The following is a 16,261-nucleotide window of genomic DNA, read 5'->3' as shown; positions in this document are numbered from 1 at the left end:
TCAAGAGAGTCGCTCCGTGGAAATGGGTGTTCCGACGAATCAGAATCCTTTCACAGTCGTTGGTCCTGTCTCACATGCTAATCCCACAGTGGCCCAGATAGAATAGAACGTTTGAACACCTGCTGAATGTTCCTCTCTCAAGGTGAGGTCTCTTGGTCAAAGCCGCCAGGCACTGACACACCGTAATCCCCTGTGAAGGCCTTGGAGTGTGTGGGTTATCTCTGCTAAGGCAGCACAAGCATGGATTCTCCAAACAGGCTGCCTTTTGAGCACAGACACAATTCCGAAAGCCAGCTTCATTTTTTTTTTTCCAGCGGGCACCTCAATGTATCGGATGTGACAGAGATTTAAAAGGATTAAGCAGCCTTTAAAATTCATCACAGTTACAGTTTGCTGCTGATCAAGTTGTGAAGTAGTAAACTTTCCGCTCTAAATATAGCTCGTGGGGCATAATCCCTTTCTATCGTGGATGTGGATTGCATCCCATTATGCAGGATCTTGACTCTTATAAAATCTCTCGAGATTATAGGAAGCAACAAAAGAGATGGTAAAAACTTTTTTTTTTTTTTTTTTTTTTTTTTCGTTTTTGCCTATGTAGTTCAAATAGGCAGTGAAATATCGCACAGGAGATACGATACTGGAGAACTATGGTTGGTTATGAACTTTGACAGTTGCTGTTTTCTTTCCCATTCTGATGTTTTTCTGATTGAAACAGGAAGATGGGGTGGGATATTTTAAAAGACGGGTCCTTTCATAGTTGAACCAGAAAAAAAAAAAGAATCGTTTGTCTGTGAACCCTGGATTAGCTACTTGTTAGAGTGAGAAAGATTGTTGTTCTAGAGGGAATTTGATTGGATAAAAAAATAGACACGCCCACGAGTGTAAGATGAGTCATCAGTATTTTGGGCTGTTCCCATATGGCCAAATTTGCTTGCTTGTTTATTTTTTATTTTTTAAATACAAAAAGAGTAGAAAATATATTACGTCAAAGTATGTAGTGTTTTTTTATTTACTAATTTGTTCCCTCGTTTTAAGTAAATAATGCAGTCCATATAACAGTTAGTTCCCTCGTTTTGAATAAATCATGCACACAATATAATAATTCATTCCCTCGTAAAATACAGATTTGTTTCCTTCAAAAATATACGAAGCCCCGCACATGACATACAGGGAAAAAAGTCAATTGTGCGCATGATTTACTATTCGTTCCCTCGGTTTACTAAATCATGCACACAAAATATGAATTTGTTCTATTTCCTGTCCACATTCTCATAAACCTGTTGCTGCTGTTCAATAAATGTTAGAAGCATCAACCACATTAACACTGAATGGTGTTTGGTTATGTCCGTTCTGCCATAACATCACTGGCTGGGCAATACAGCTTCCCATAAAAGTCTCATAAAATGTTACAAGAATTATACAAGACACTCAATTAGAGCTAATATTCATAGACAAAAGGAACTACAGAACCAATGACCACCTAAGCTGAAATAAAACAGAACTACAAAGAGTAGTTTCTGCATGAAGCATGTTTTGTCATTAATCTCAAGTATTCTGAGAGGGAATGTACTGTTTTGAAGTGTGCACAAAGTCAAATGGCATTTGCAACCCTTTTTCCCATTGCAATATCATGAACTGATGAAATTATTTCTTCAATAAGACATGGATTTAGAAATTAACAGGCTCATTTGTTTTTATTTTACTTTGATTTGAGCAGTGTGTGTGTGTGTGTGTGTGTGTGTCAGTTGTGAGTGGTCTACAAGATTTGGTTTCTTGCTAGAAATGGAATGAAAGAAATTCTCAATTATTTTTTTTGCTGTTTGCTGCTCATGCTGATCTAAAACCACATTTATTTTTCTATTCAGCCCAGAGGCATGCACAGCGAAACACAAGCTGCCTCTACAGTGTAGTGTAGACATATCTATTCATCAAATCACTAAGGCTAAAAAGAATAAGGAATGTTTTTATCTCCAGTATAACTGGGAAAAATGGTTATGAGGCTAAAGGCTGTGAGATCATCCTGCTCTTGGTTCTGAGATGTTATTTATGTGTGTATGGATGTATTTGCCTAGCTACAATTTTTTTTATTTAAAACTATTTCAAATCCACTTACCTAAAAACATAGTGCGATGTTTGAATGAGCATGATGCATCTGATTATGTGGATTAACATTTTATTCAAGTTAAGTAGTCACTAATTAATAAAGATCATGCAATTTGCTCATGTGCATCTGTTATGGTTACCTGAACTCTACGACTTCTTTCTCACCAAACACAATTAAGTTAAATGAATATATATTTAAATATATGAATAATTGATTTTACGTTTTGACAGTGCCATTTATATATGTTGCATTCAGCATTCCAGTGAATTTACATGTGAACTGCAGCAACCTAAAGATACTATTTGAACAAGAGAAATGATAGGATACAGTATGACACTACCATGTTGTGCAGAAAATGACTCTGAGAGAGAGTGCAAATACTGTGCTTACACTGCGGGGTATCGCAGCTGAAGATGAGGATTTATTATTGCCTGGTCTTCCTATAACAGTTTAGGGTGAGAAGATGAAAGATTTACAGAAGGATTTAGATGTTATATTCAATGAATATGATACTAGTTTGATCCCAGCAAAAACTGGTTTTGTTTGTTTGTTTTTGCTTTTGAACAGATTTGGAAAAATATGCATTCGCACAATTAGACTTTTTATTTATTTGTTTATTTATTTATTTAATCACAAATACATTACAAAAGTTGTATTGTGAAATATTTCAAATTGTTGTTTTCTATTTGAATATATTTTCAAATGTAATTTATTCCTGTGATGTAAAACTTTTTAGCATCATTACTTAAATCTTGTTACATGATCCTTCAGAAATCATTCTAATATGCTGACTTGATGCTCAAGAAGCATTTCTTATTATTATCAACATTGAACGCAGTTGGGCTGTTTAACATTTTGGGGAAACTGTGATGCACTACCAATAAAAAAACTGGGGTGAACATAAAGACATTTATAGTGTTACACAAAACATATATTGTAGCGCACAGCAGGGCCGTAGCTGGGGTTTGCGGGGCCCTGGTGCAGGTTGTACCAGTGGGCACTGTTTGAAATTGTTTAATTTGAATGTTCATTCTATTTATTTGTGCTATTTACACAATCTTTAAGTTTTTTCAAGTTTGTAGGTGTACAGAAACCGAATAATTAAATGTAAAATAGCACTGCATAGTCTTTACTGTAAAAATTAAATATGTAGTCAAAACAAAAAAATTTGCTAGTAAATTAGGCGCGGTCACTTTAAGAGACAATGCATCCAATATAATGCACACCATTTCTTTCTCAACTGTTTACTTTCACTTAAGACATAACCTACAGTTGTTTTTTCAAGGATACTCTCCAAAACGGCTATTTTGACATAATTTTGTATGTATTTGTCGGTACAAGAGCAAGAAGAGGCAAATTCGGTGTTGATGCGCTTTGAGACGTGTCTCTCTGCGTGCGCCCTGTGCGCACAGAACACCGCGCGCAGGTGCTGAATTGGGCTCTTTCCCATCTTTTTCTGTTTGCAAGTTTAAACTGCGATTTGTATTTGTTTGTTCAGGTGCAGGAGGACGCGAAGGATAGCTCGGTTCAGTCTTGTCTGTGAGACACAGCTCTCTGCGTGCGCACCGAACGCGGCGTGTGAGTACTCAGTTCAGCTTTTCCACGTCTTGTGTTTGAATGCTTTAAACTCTTTTGAATGTTTAAATTGGCAAGGCTTAAAAACACCTGCAAATGATAAGCTTTCGTGATGACGCACAGCAGTGGCCCGTCAACTGTCCTGAGTGTCTTTTTAGGCTGGCCTCAGCCAGTCGGTTGAGATCGCCGGGGGGGCCCCCCTCAGCCAGGGGCCCCTATAATCGTCACCACCTTTCACCCCACTAGCAACGGCCCTGCCGCACAGACTTTATAATCATTGTGAAAATGCGGCTTATGTTTGCACCGGCTGCTATAGGGTTAAGAGAGGAAGTAAAAAGACTCCAGAAAAGAGACGAGCAAGTTAATTAGGTTGGTGCGCCTGTAACACAGTTGTTCTGCGTTCTAATTAAAGGTTAAGAGCCTCTTTTGTCTGTTGTTCTTCAGACATTACAATATAGTTCAAAAGTAAATATATACAGTGAGGTCCATATATATTTGGACAGTGACACAATTTTCATAATTTCGGCTCTGTATACAGAACAGAATTAAAAATGAAACAATCAAGATAAAATTCAAGCCCAGACCAGTTTAAGCTTGAATTCAAGGGGTTGACCAAAAATATAACACAAAATGCTTAGGAATTACAACCATTTTTATACTCAGTCCCCACATTTTCATATTCATTTTTAATATTTTGTTGAGAATCTTTTGCAAGCAATGACTGCCTTATGTCTGGAACTTATGGACATCACCAGAGACTGGGTTTCCTCCTTTGTGATGCTTTACCAGGCCTTTACTGCAGCTGAATTCAGGTGTTATTTGGCTGTGGGTCTTTCTGTGTTTTGTTTTGTCTTCAGCGAGTGAAATGCATGTTCAGTTGGGATGAAATCAGGAGATTGACATGGTCATTGCAGAAAATTCCACTTTTTTACCTTCAAAAACTCATGGGTTGCTTTTGCTGTATGTTTTGGGTCATTTCCATTTATTCTATGAAGCATCCAATCAACTTTGCTGCATTTGGCTGAACCTAGGCAGACGGTATATCTTCAGAATTATTCCCGCTGCTTCTGTCTTCTGTCACATCATCACTGAACACCAGTAACCCAGTGCCACTGGAAGCCATGCACACTCATGCACACTAATGCACGCTCATGCCATCACACTGCTCCACCATGTTTCACAGATGATGTTGTATGCTTTGAATCATGAGCTGTTTCAAGCTTTCTCCATACTTTTTTCTTCCCGTCATTCTGGTACAGTTTGAACTTAATTTCAGCCATCCAAAGAATGCTTTTCCAGAAGTGGTCTGGCTTTTTAGATGTTTTTAGGCAAAGTCTAATCTGGCTTTGTTTGCACCTTGCCGTGAACCCTCTGTATTTGCTCTCTATAGTCTTCTCTTGACTGTAGACTTTGACAGTGACACACCTACCTCCTGGAGAGTGTTCTTCACTTGGCTGGATGTTGTGAAAGGTTTTTTTTTAACCATGGAGAGGATGCTCCGATCATCCACCACTGTTGTCTTCCGTGGACGTCCATGTAGGGTAGCCATATGTGGCATTTATACGGGACATGTCTATGGTCACCCTACGTCCAGGCCTTTTTATGTTGCCGAGCTCACCAGTGCATTCTTTTTTTCTCAGAATGTACCAAACTGTTGATTTGGCCACTCTCTCACCTTGGCCACTAATGTTACTGCTGTCTCTCTGATGGATTTGTTTTGATTTTGAAGCCTAACAATAGTCTGTTTCACTTGTATGGAGAGCTCCTTTGACCACACAATGTGGGTTCAGAGCAACAGCTTCCAAATGCAAATGGCACTTAGAATCAACTCCAGACTTGTTACTTTCTGATGTAGAAATAATGAAGGAACAGTGCACATTTATTTGGAGTTAAGGTGGAGGTTTTAATGTAATGTCCACCTTAACTCCTGCTTTACAGTATATACCATTTCTTCTGAAGCCATATGGTAGTTTTGTGTGAGGAAGAGACTCTGTAAGTCACTAGAGTTACTAAAGCCAGACTGAAGCAATAGAGTCTGGTCTCTAACAAAGCTTGGCGCCCAAGGCAAGATCACACTCAACAGCAGAGGTTAAAATATTTAATTCTTTGTCAGAACCTTTTCAGATGCCTTTTCATTGATAGCCCTTGGAGCACATTTTGTACTTTAGCTTGTTTTACTTTGACAGGAGAAAATGCATCCAGCCTCAGAGCCACATTACATAATAATACAAGAGCGGCTTTATCACTCTCGCTCACTCACTCACGCTCTCTCTCTTTCTCTCACTGTGAGGGCAGTTCAGTGCTAAATCAGCTAATTGCGAGAGTTATTTCAGCATGACGGGAGTGTGGGGCAAACAAGGTATAGATGACATCTGTTTCAAATGCTCGACACACAAGAACAAGAGGAGCAGAGATGAGAATACTGGCTAAGTGGCCCTGATTTTATTTTAAACTTGTATGTATGACATGTTTAGTTTATAGGTTATGAGTTTCTTTAAAAAGTTATGGCGCCAACTACACAAAAAACACAAAGGAAAAGTATCTGTTTTTTAGTACATTGTTGTAATGTAAACATAGACATATTGAATATGAATGTGTATCTGTATGAATTATTATTATTTTTTTTACTTATAGGGACATTTTACCTTCACTTATTCACCCTCATGTTGTTTTAAACCCAAAACAGAGTTATAATGAATATTCAAAATCCTCACCAACGTCTGATATTTTTTTCTGTTTATAAACATAATTAACATTTAGGCCTTGTTGCAGATGCTCAGTCAGATGACCTCAATTTTGCCATGTTTTGTCTGGGCTGTTCAACTGTATGTGTTTTTGTCTAAAGCAGTTTAATGAATGGTTTGATCTGTTCAAGAAAAAAGGCAAAAGACACAATCAAAGGCTCAAAGGATAATCTCATCAGTTATGATTTCCATGTTTTCTCCTCTTAAATACTGAGATCAATACTGTTTTACACTGAGGCATGCCTGGGGTTATGTGCAGCAGAGCATGATGAGATAATTACTTCAAAGCTCAGTGGGTCTTCAGAGGTATGTTGATTAAGCTGGAGGCTTTCTGATTGCTTTTGTTTGCATCTGATTCTAAGTGCCCTATTAAGATTTATCATATCAAATATAATACTCTCTTTATGTGAATGTATAATGCTCTAACTTTCTATTTGGCAAGTAATTGTGTGAAAAATGTTGCATTTTTAAACACTGATAAAAATAAGATAAGTTTCATGAGCAGCAAATCAGGTTAATTAGAATGATTTCTGAAGGATCATGTGCAGAGGTGTAAAGAGTACCTAAAAACCATGCTTAGGTAAAAGTATACATACCTTACTGTGAAAATTACTCCGTTAGTTGCAAGGAAACAATTCCAATACCACTTGAGTAAAAGTCGTAATCATTTTTTGATTTTAATCATTTTACTCATACTGAATGTAGGCTCAAATATGCACTAGTCCTCAACACCTAGGAGACATGCCAGTGAAAAACAAGAACCCCTTGATTTGTGAGGAGAGTAATTGCATATCTGTTTTCTAAAACAGAAATAAACCTGGATGTCTCAAGTTTGACTAAACAACCTCTTAAACATTTTAGTTAAGCTAGAATGGTCAAAGTGGACGGGTCGAGGTGGAGTCTGGGGCTTAGAGGCTTAGAGGCGGAGGCATGGGATTCTCCAGCCACGGTGACGATGGAGTATAGCAGACCCACGGAGCTCACACTGTATAGAGCGTGGGCTGAGGGCAAGCAGAGGGGCTGACAGATGACAATGGTGGAGGAGGCAGGAGCGGGCGGGTGGGCGGACATTTGTGAGCCTCCGGGCTTTCAGGACTGGATGGGGGAACAGGAGCACTCTCTAGGCTAAACTCAGGAACGGGAGCTGGCGCTGCTTTTTCGTTACACAGTTCCAGATCCATGATTAGCTCACCCTCAGCCACAGTACAGGTGGCAGAGCTCCTCTCCGCGCTCTCACTGTCCACGGCTTTCTCCCTCATGGCCGGCATTGTAGCCGGCTCTCACACCTGGTCTGATGATTAGGCTGAGGCTCTGACTCTGTGGCAATCCTCAGCTCTGTCGTACTCCTTGGCGATGGCTCGGTTGCGACGGGCTCGTGCTCTCCATCAACTGTGGGCTTGGGCTTACGTGCCACGCAGCGGGGAGATGGTGGGCTGGGCCCTGGGTCTGGCTGTGTTCTGGATCAGAGGCAGACACTCTCCAGACACCAGATGATTGCCTCCTTCCAGCTCAGTCCAGTGATGTCTGGGAGGTCGATAGGGCAGTAGTAATTTGCTCCTATCCAGAACAGGGAGTTCAGCGTAACGTTGTTGAACGCCGTTAGAACTGACTCCACCACATACTCCAACAGGGAAAGGTCTTTGTGGGCGAGGGCAGTGAACTTGGCCACGAGGGCATCCATGGAACACAACGAAAAAAAAGCACTGTTTAAAAAAATGGAAAATAAATGGAGGGGAAAACACGCAGTAAACTCTTTTTAGGTCGGGTCTTCTCTCACGATACGCTGCCGGAAGGAACGATGGAGACAAGGATAAGCAAAACTGTCTTTAATAATTCCACAATACAGGGTAAATCCACACCAGGAATGGCAGATTACACACACACAACATATAGACCCGACAGAGACAAAATGCACATACCAGGACTTAAACACATGACATAACTAGGAGGAACACAGGTGCACAGAATGATAATCAGACTAAACGAGACCAGGAACAAAATCAAATATGGGCATGACACACACGAGGGAAAACTAGGTCCAGGAGCACATTGGGAGAAAAACAAACACAAAACAGTCATAACGTGACAATAGTGTAATTATTTAATTTAGTATAATTAATCACTCTTTATTAAGTTGACATTTTAGTTATAATAATTAATCGGTAATTCGTTGATTTAGTATAATTATTCACACTAAATACAATTGACATTTTTAATTATAATTATTGCTTAATCATTCATTAATTTAGTCAAATTAATGACATTATATAAAATTTACATTTTAATTATACATATTGCTTATTTTAATTACAAATGTATTAATTTACTTTAGTATAATTGTTTGTACTAAATAAATATGGCATTTTGAAATATGAACATTTAAACCAACAAATAGTGATGCACTTCACTGCATATGACTCTTTAGATCCACTCAGAGCCATTAAAATCCCTTGAGGACCCAGCCATAGAAAGGCCCTTGATACTGATAACACAGCACATTATAGCCCCGGGAGTCACTTTCTGTAAATTTCATATGATAATTTTTCATTGAAGAGGATAAATCACACTTTTTCTGTGCAATCAGTCTGATCTATTTGTTGTGTAAATGCATTTGCTCTCAAATATCCCAGATTCCTCATGCTAATGTTTCACATTGCTTCATATTTGATAGTCACCATTAACACCATCACAGCAATTGAGTGGCGCTGAATTAGCTACTGAATTGCTCCGATATTATGGACTCGATGGGGACATTTACTGAGGATATGCTTGAGTAACTCCTCATATCAGCTGGCCCGAGATGGTTTCATCTGCCATTTAGATGTCAGATTTTGCTCATAAATTGGAGCCGAAATAGCCCAGATAAAAGCTTCCAGAGCTAATATTCCTATTGACTAACACTGTGTTGTTGAAATACCAACCTTAATAAGATCATATGATAGGCTTCCATGAACTCTCTGTGTGAATTCGGCTCTCAGAAAGCCATTACAACGAAGTATAGCATCCGTCGCTGCTGAATCAGAGTTAGATAAAGGTTTTCATGATTTCTAAGAAAGGTTGGCCATCTCAAGGCCATCTGTTAGTACTGATAGCAGCTCTGAAACTGACCATCAGCTCCATAGCGTCAAGCACATTTCATATGTATTGGTATTGCGTGATAACCGCAGTGTTGGGGCAGTTTGAGATGAATCTGCAGTGTTTGCTCCCAGCGGTTTTCCGTATAGTGTCTCCAGACGTCCTGTGGGCACGCATTAGCTGCTACCCTTGTGGCGGGACGCTCTCGTGCGCTGCCTGATGTTAATGTCCTGTTGTGCGCTATCAGGATCAAGGCTTAACACTGCAGGGAGGGTGAGCCTGAAATTGCATTGAAATGTTGATTGCATAGCTAATGTGTTTAATCTACTCTTTTAAGCGTCTCTATAAAATGTTTTTTTTCCCCCTGTTTTATTATGCCTTTTGATGGTTGGTAAACTTCTTTTATGGCGCTTTGAATGTAGTCATCCACTGCAGATGGCTACACATGGTGTAGTGTTTGATTAATGATGGTTTCTCAGTGCGGTAATGACTGAAAATGATAAACCATATATTGATGTGTTCACCTTGTAACTGTGGAAGTATACTAATTGTAATTGCATGTTTATCTACACTGCACATCCGGTCTGCTTCGTTCATCTGGCATCTGCTCTTATAAAGTAACTTACTATGCTTAGTTTTACCATGAAACTCATAAAAGTGCAAGTCACACTTAAAATAGTGTTTCAATAAAATATCAAACCAACTGGCATTTGCAAACAAATGAAGAGCTTTCGCAGAACTAGCTTGTTTACTTTTGTGACCCATTTTGCAATTATTTTAAACCAACTTGTGGTAAATATATATTAGTGGATGTATGAAGTCCGTTTTCCTCACATTCACACAGGTGTGTTGGCAGAGTAAATGTCCAGTTACTGTTTAAACAGTACTGTAAATGCCACACTTTTTGACACACTTGTGAAAAAAGTAATTTTAGCATACTTTTCAAAAGAGTAATTATTATGAAAATAACATACTGTAAAGCAATATAGTTTCACTTAATGCAATTTAATGAAAATGTACTGTAGTTCAAAAATATATTAAATGCTATTAGCTTTTTTGAACAACTTAATCTTTATTTATGTAATTTCAGAATAACTTATTGACTTATGGAAATATGGTTAAAGTGTACACTCTTATGAAAAATAGTTCTAAATAGTACCAGAAAAGTTTTATTTGGCTTGTAACAATATCAGAACCCTTTTTGGTGCTAAACAGAATCCTTTTTATAAGGTTATATAAAGAGCCATGCTTAGAAAGTGCTATAGGACCTTAATTCTGTTATAAAGATCCTTTTTTAATAAGTTTATTTTCATTAACATAAGTATAATTATATTATTAATATTATCATATATTATTTATTAATATAGTTTTATCTTTTTTTTTCCTCTTTACAATATTAAAAGGAAAAAGTGATATAAAATCTAGACATGTATGTGTCAGTCCTGTCTTCCTGTGTCTTGTGTTTCCCCTCCTCTCGTGCCCTTATTTGGTCAGTTTCCTGTTTCCTGTTCTGTCTTGGTTTAGTTCTCATCATTACTTTATTAGTCTCAAGCCGTGTTTTATTAATAATCTAGTTTTCCCCACTGTTTATTAGTCCTCTGCTTCCCTGCCTCTGTGTCTGGTCTTAATCGTCATTCTGTGTATGTCTTTCCGTGTCTCCAGCGGTCCCTAAATTTTGGTTAATAAAGTCAATGTTTTGAAGAATTTCCTCGCTTCCTCGTTCCCTGGCTCCAACGTGTTGTGACAGTATGAGACATACCCAAGTAATTAAAATAATAACTATAATAATTATTAATCTCTGTTACTTAGTTGAGAAGAGAATTTTCCTTAACTAAAAGTTGCTCACACTTGCATGTTCTGTTAAATTAAAAAGAGAAAAAAAAAAAGATAAGATTATAGGAAATCAGTTACAATTTGAAAGTTAAAATGTATAGAGAATGAAATGGCTTCCGGTGTCATCCGCTTCCAGCTATTTTACAAAACAGCTTATTTTACTGCTTGATATAAATTCTTTCTTACCATATTATCTTAATGTATCATCTTGATTTTGAACACACTGGTTTGTAGCACAAACAGTATTACCGTTTACTGCACTTTGTTATTCTTGTTTGTAGGGTTGTTTCCCTACAGCAGCTAATAAATCAGAAGTCTTACATATTCACAAAAACAGCTTTCTGCATTGAAGAAATGAAGTAGATATTGCTGAATGTACTGACATTTATGGCAAAATAAAATATTCTTTGATTTTATTTAATGTTCTGTTGAAACTGGTATGTCGTGTCAATATTACACTTTTTTAATATTGAAGTTGCAATTTATTTGAAATACATTCACTTTTAAATGTAATATTATTAACACACTATGGTCCAGTATATAACTTTCAGTCCGTGTTAGACAAGACATCAAAATAGGTGTTCTTCTATAAAGCATGACAAGATTAAAACATAATTAAAAAAAAAACGTACTTTGGTGTAAAACTTTTAATTTGAGATCATTTCATACTGAACTTTTTAATGTATTCTGTAATGTATTATATATACTTTTTAAGTACTTCAAGATTTATACACAAGAAGTGCACATTTAATACAATTAAGCGCTGTTCTTTTTCACAAGTGCAATCATACATTTTAAAATGGATAGCTCACCCAAATATGAACATTTTATTATTATTTAGGCTACTCACCCTCATATCAATCTAAAACTGTATGACTTTCAGTTCAAAAAGAAGAAGAAGAAATTGTGACTTCTGTAGACAGTGTGAGTTTTCACAGTAGGCTAGGCTACAAAAGCTAGCAAAACATCAGATGCAGTGTAAGAAATGCAGTGCAGAAATTTTGCTGTGGTAAATTATTAAAGCGTGTTATAATTACTCTCAGTGTTAGTTCAAGCACTTTATACTTACATGAAAAGGCAACAAATGTCAAATGGATTGATTCACATTTGAGTAGGCTATTCATTCAAGATTAGCTAGTTAGCCTTGCACTGTTAGCCCCTGCTGGCAGTTGCTGTAACTAAACACTCTGGTTCTAAAAATCACTCCTTTGACTGCCATTAAAGATGATTTAAGATTCCAAATCACATAAAACCGGAAGTCTTGAGCTAGCTTAGCAGCTATGGGAATGCTAACAGATAGCATCAGGCTACAAAGCATTATATCTGCTTTTCAGATTGCACCTCTCATGTTACCCCTAATGAATCCTCCTTTTGGACATCATTAATCTGAGGTTACATCATATAAGTACTGTATTATGTGAGGTGAAGTTTGTCGGTGGGTTCATTAGCAGCACTAGCCCAACATCTGCCCACTCCACTCCCACTCAACACAGCTGCTGACTGGCCGTTCCCTTTCTATATCTCGAGTTCTGCCCGGAATAACCAGATTTTAGTTTTCTCCTCTCTATTATTCTTCTGTCACACTGATGCTCCCCAATACAATGCTTTAAAATTGTAATTATGCAGCAGATGATTGTAATTATGGAGAGCACAAAGTGAGAGGATTATTGTAGTGGAAATTAGTGAAGACATGCACATATTCAACCCAATCATGCAATGTGAAGAGAACGGAGCAGGTAATTTGCATAATACATGGCCATAATGGAGAGGAAAGTTATTTTCGCACATATGTGCCTCCCCATTTGCACTTTCCCATGTATTATAAAGACCGATGGTAAATTACTAAATGACAGAGCACATCTCTCTGCTATATCCTGTAAGGCAAAAAAACCCCAAAAAAACAGGTGCATAAATTACTGCAGAAGATTATGAGATCATTTGCGGTGTTCAAAACTGTGGTTAAATAGAGTAAATAGGCGTGTTTTTTCTTAGAGGTGCAAATAAAAAAAATTCTCATAAAGATGGAGCAGGAAAGTAGAACCAGGACATCCGTCTTCATTTTCCAGATGGGCATGAATATCAGGGAAATCTAAACTAATTTCACCTCTGCCAAAGATCAGACAGACGGCTCATGGCACCACATCACTCCAGTTTCCTTTGCCTGAGCTGAGGATTCATGTTTGGACTGACTTCAGCTGACTTCACCCAAACTGCCCGAAGTCAGCAAGCCTTTAGGCTTTGCATTCGCTCTGACTTATCAGACGCTCGGCTTGGCTATAACTTAATTTAGCATCCACAAACATGGAGATTTCAAGGTAGCTCTCAGAGTACCTGTATGTTTTAGTTACAAATGAGTACTTGGCCATGAGGAGTATAGATTTGTTCAATAATTCAAAGAGCAGGAGATCATAGGATTCAAACAAGATGCTTAATGTAGGAAGCACCTTGGTGAAATGTCTTGAAAGCATGGTTTAAAAAACTGAAAATAGAGAGCTGCAGGGATGATGTATTTTTGTAGGCCAAAACTCAGAAACAAGTATTTTAGCACTTCCGGTTTTGTCGTCCTGAAGTTGAATTGTTTTTTACACCTGAAATAAAGTCTGTGGTTAACACGAGCTCAATATATTTTCTTGTTTTATCCCACAACATTAAAATGCATCACTATAACTCCTTTGTGATGTTTTTAAAAAGCTTTTACTTATTTTTTAAAAGGTGCTAAAAGGTTTTTAACAAGTGGCTAAATGGGAGTACAGAGGTTAATGGGCGCATTAAACATCATCACACAAAAGAGGTCAACTTTTCTACTCACTCATTGTGTTTATAATCATGTTCTTGCAAACTATTCTAACTCAGACTTTTAGGGAAATTAAAAAAATATATTTAATTTTTTTTAATAAAGACAGAAATAGCTGTTGGAAGCTTAATGGTCATTACGTCGAAGTCATGTGGCCAGTTTGTTTATAGCCTGCTTTTAGATTTTTACGATTAGGGATTGTATATAGGCTTCAAAATTCATAAAAGTAGTGTTCATTTGTCAAGAATCATGATAAATAAAAGACATATTAATCATAAACTCACAAAACCAAAAATATTTCTTCCATAATCCAAAAGCCAATGGTAAAATCCTATTGGGTTTTTGTTGAGTGAACATAACTCTATTCTTCTCAACATTCTATGCTGTCATTATTTTCTCACCATCATGTCACCTGGAAATAAAAAAAACATTTTAACAATCAAATGAAAAGTAATATTTTCATTTGAATAATTTTAGCAATCAAACTTAAACTATTTTAGCCAAACACATATAACACTAATGGATGGCAACTTTTGCACAAGCAAAAATCACATAATTTACCAATTTAATTATTTAAATAATCTTTAAAGCTATACAGGAGATCTCTTATTGTTTTTCTTCTTAGAATCAGTAATAAAATGCAGAGAATCCCTAAATCAACCCCCCCCCCCACCTCCCCCCCCCCCCCCCACACACACACACACACAATAAAAAGAAAAAAGACTTGTGTGTTGACCTTCATTGTGTAAATCCCAAACTGATCTCACGACGAACATGTACCTCAAAAATTTTGAAATATGTACTAATAAAATGTATTATTAGTACATATTTCACATGTTGTGGAATAGTTCCCACAGGTAAATGTTTTGTCATAAGAACAAGTAAAGCAGTTGAAATATTAAAAAAACAGCTGAAGAAAAAAAAACCTTCTTCAAAATATCTTTCTGCAGAAGAAAGTAAGTCATACAGTGTTGGAATGACATGAGGGTTGGGTAAATTATGCCAGAATTTCATTTTTGGGTGAACTATCCCTTTAAATCCTCTTCCGTATGACAGCACCCACAGTGCAAGGATTCAGCGCTTTTTAATCTCAGAAACATTGATTTACGTGTAATTTCAATGAGGATTGAGTCTTTCCACCTTGCCTTTTACATACCGAGGACAGGTTTGAGTGAGACTTGGGAAGATGGAAAAAATTAATTGCGTTGTTACCGCCTGAGGTTAATGAAACTGTATGGGTCTGTTTATGGATGGCAAGAGCTTCAACTGATGTGTGCAGCTGCAAAGGGATGATACTGAGGTATTGGTCAAGATTAGAGATAAGCCATGAAAGGATAGAGGCAACATACACACACACACACACTTTCTTCTTTTATACTTCTGATACACACACACACACCCCAAATTGCTTTTTCCTGGGAAGGCTCATAGTAACCACACACATGAAAGCTTTTTTCATTATTTTTATTTTTATTTATTTTTTATAGATTTGGGATTGCAGGTCTTCTCTGCGTTTTATTACTGTTTCTAAGAAGAAAAACAACAATAACTTACCTGTATAGGTTCAAAGATTATCTGAGAACTAAATTAGACAATTTTGGGGGTTTTGCTTTTGCAAAAGTTGCAGTTCGTTATATTAGGATTTTCTTTGCGTTTTCTAGGTTATTAGGTGGTTGCTAGGGTGTTCTGGAATGTTGTTATGTTGTTTTTAGGTCTTCTTTCTTCTTTCTAGACCCTAATAATGTTCTCCTTTATTGTAAAAAATATTTTAACATATTACTTTTTCATTTGATAAGTAGAATGTTTTTTATTTGCAGGTTTAATATCCAGGTTCTTGTTTCTAGCATTAATATTTTACATAATATATATTCTGAAATAAATTGTATTGAATCGTATGAAGTAATATTTATTAGGCATTTGTAACTATGTATCTAAACACATACACACACACACACACACACACACACATACAATACATCACACATACTATTTTTCCTCACACGGTGTCAATGAGAACATAAATAAAAATATACAGCTGATTTTATACGAATAAATCCCTTGCATGCAATGAGATTTTCATATTTGGGTGTTTATTATAAAAAAAGTTTGAAAAACTTTTGTGTAGAAAACACTAGG

The sequence above is a fragment of the Barbus barbus genome (genome assembly GCF_936440315.1).
Source record: "Barbus barbus genome assembly, chromosome: 45".
Taxonomy (NCBI): Eukaryota; Metazoa; Chordata; class Actinopteri; order Cypriniformes; family Cyprinidae; genus Barbus; species Barbus barbus.
The sequence above is the reverse complement of the archived record's forward strand: the minus strand, read 5'-3'. Positions refer to the sequence as shown.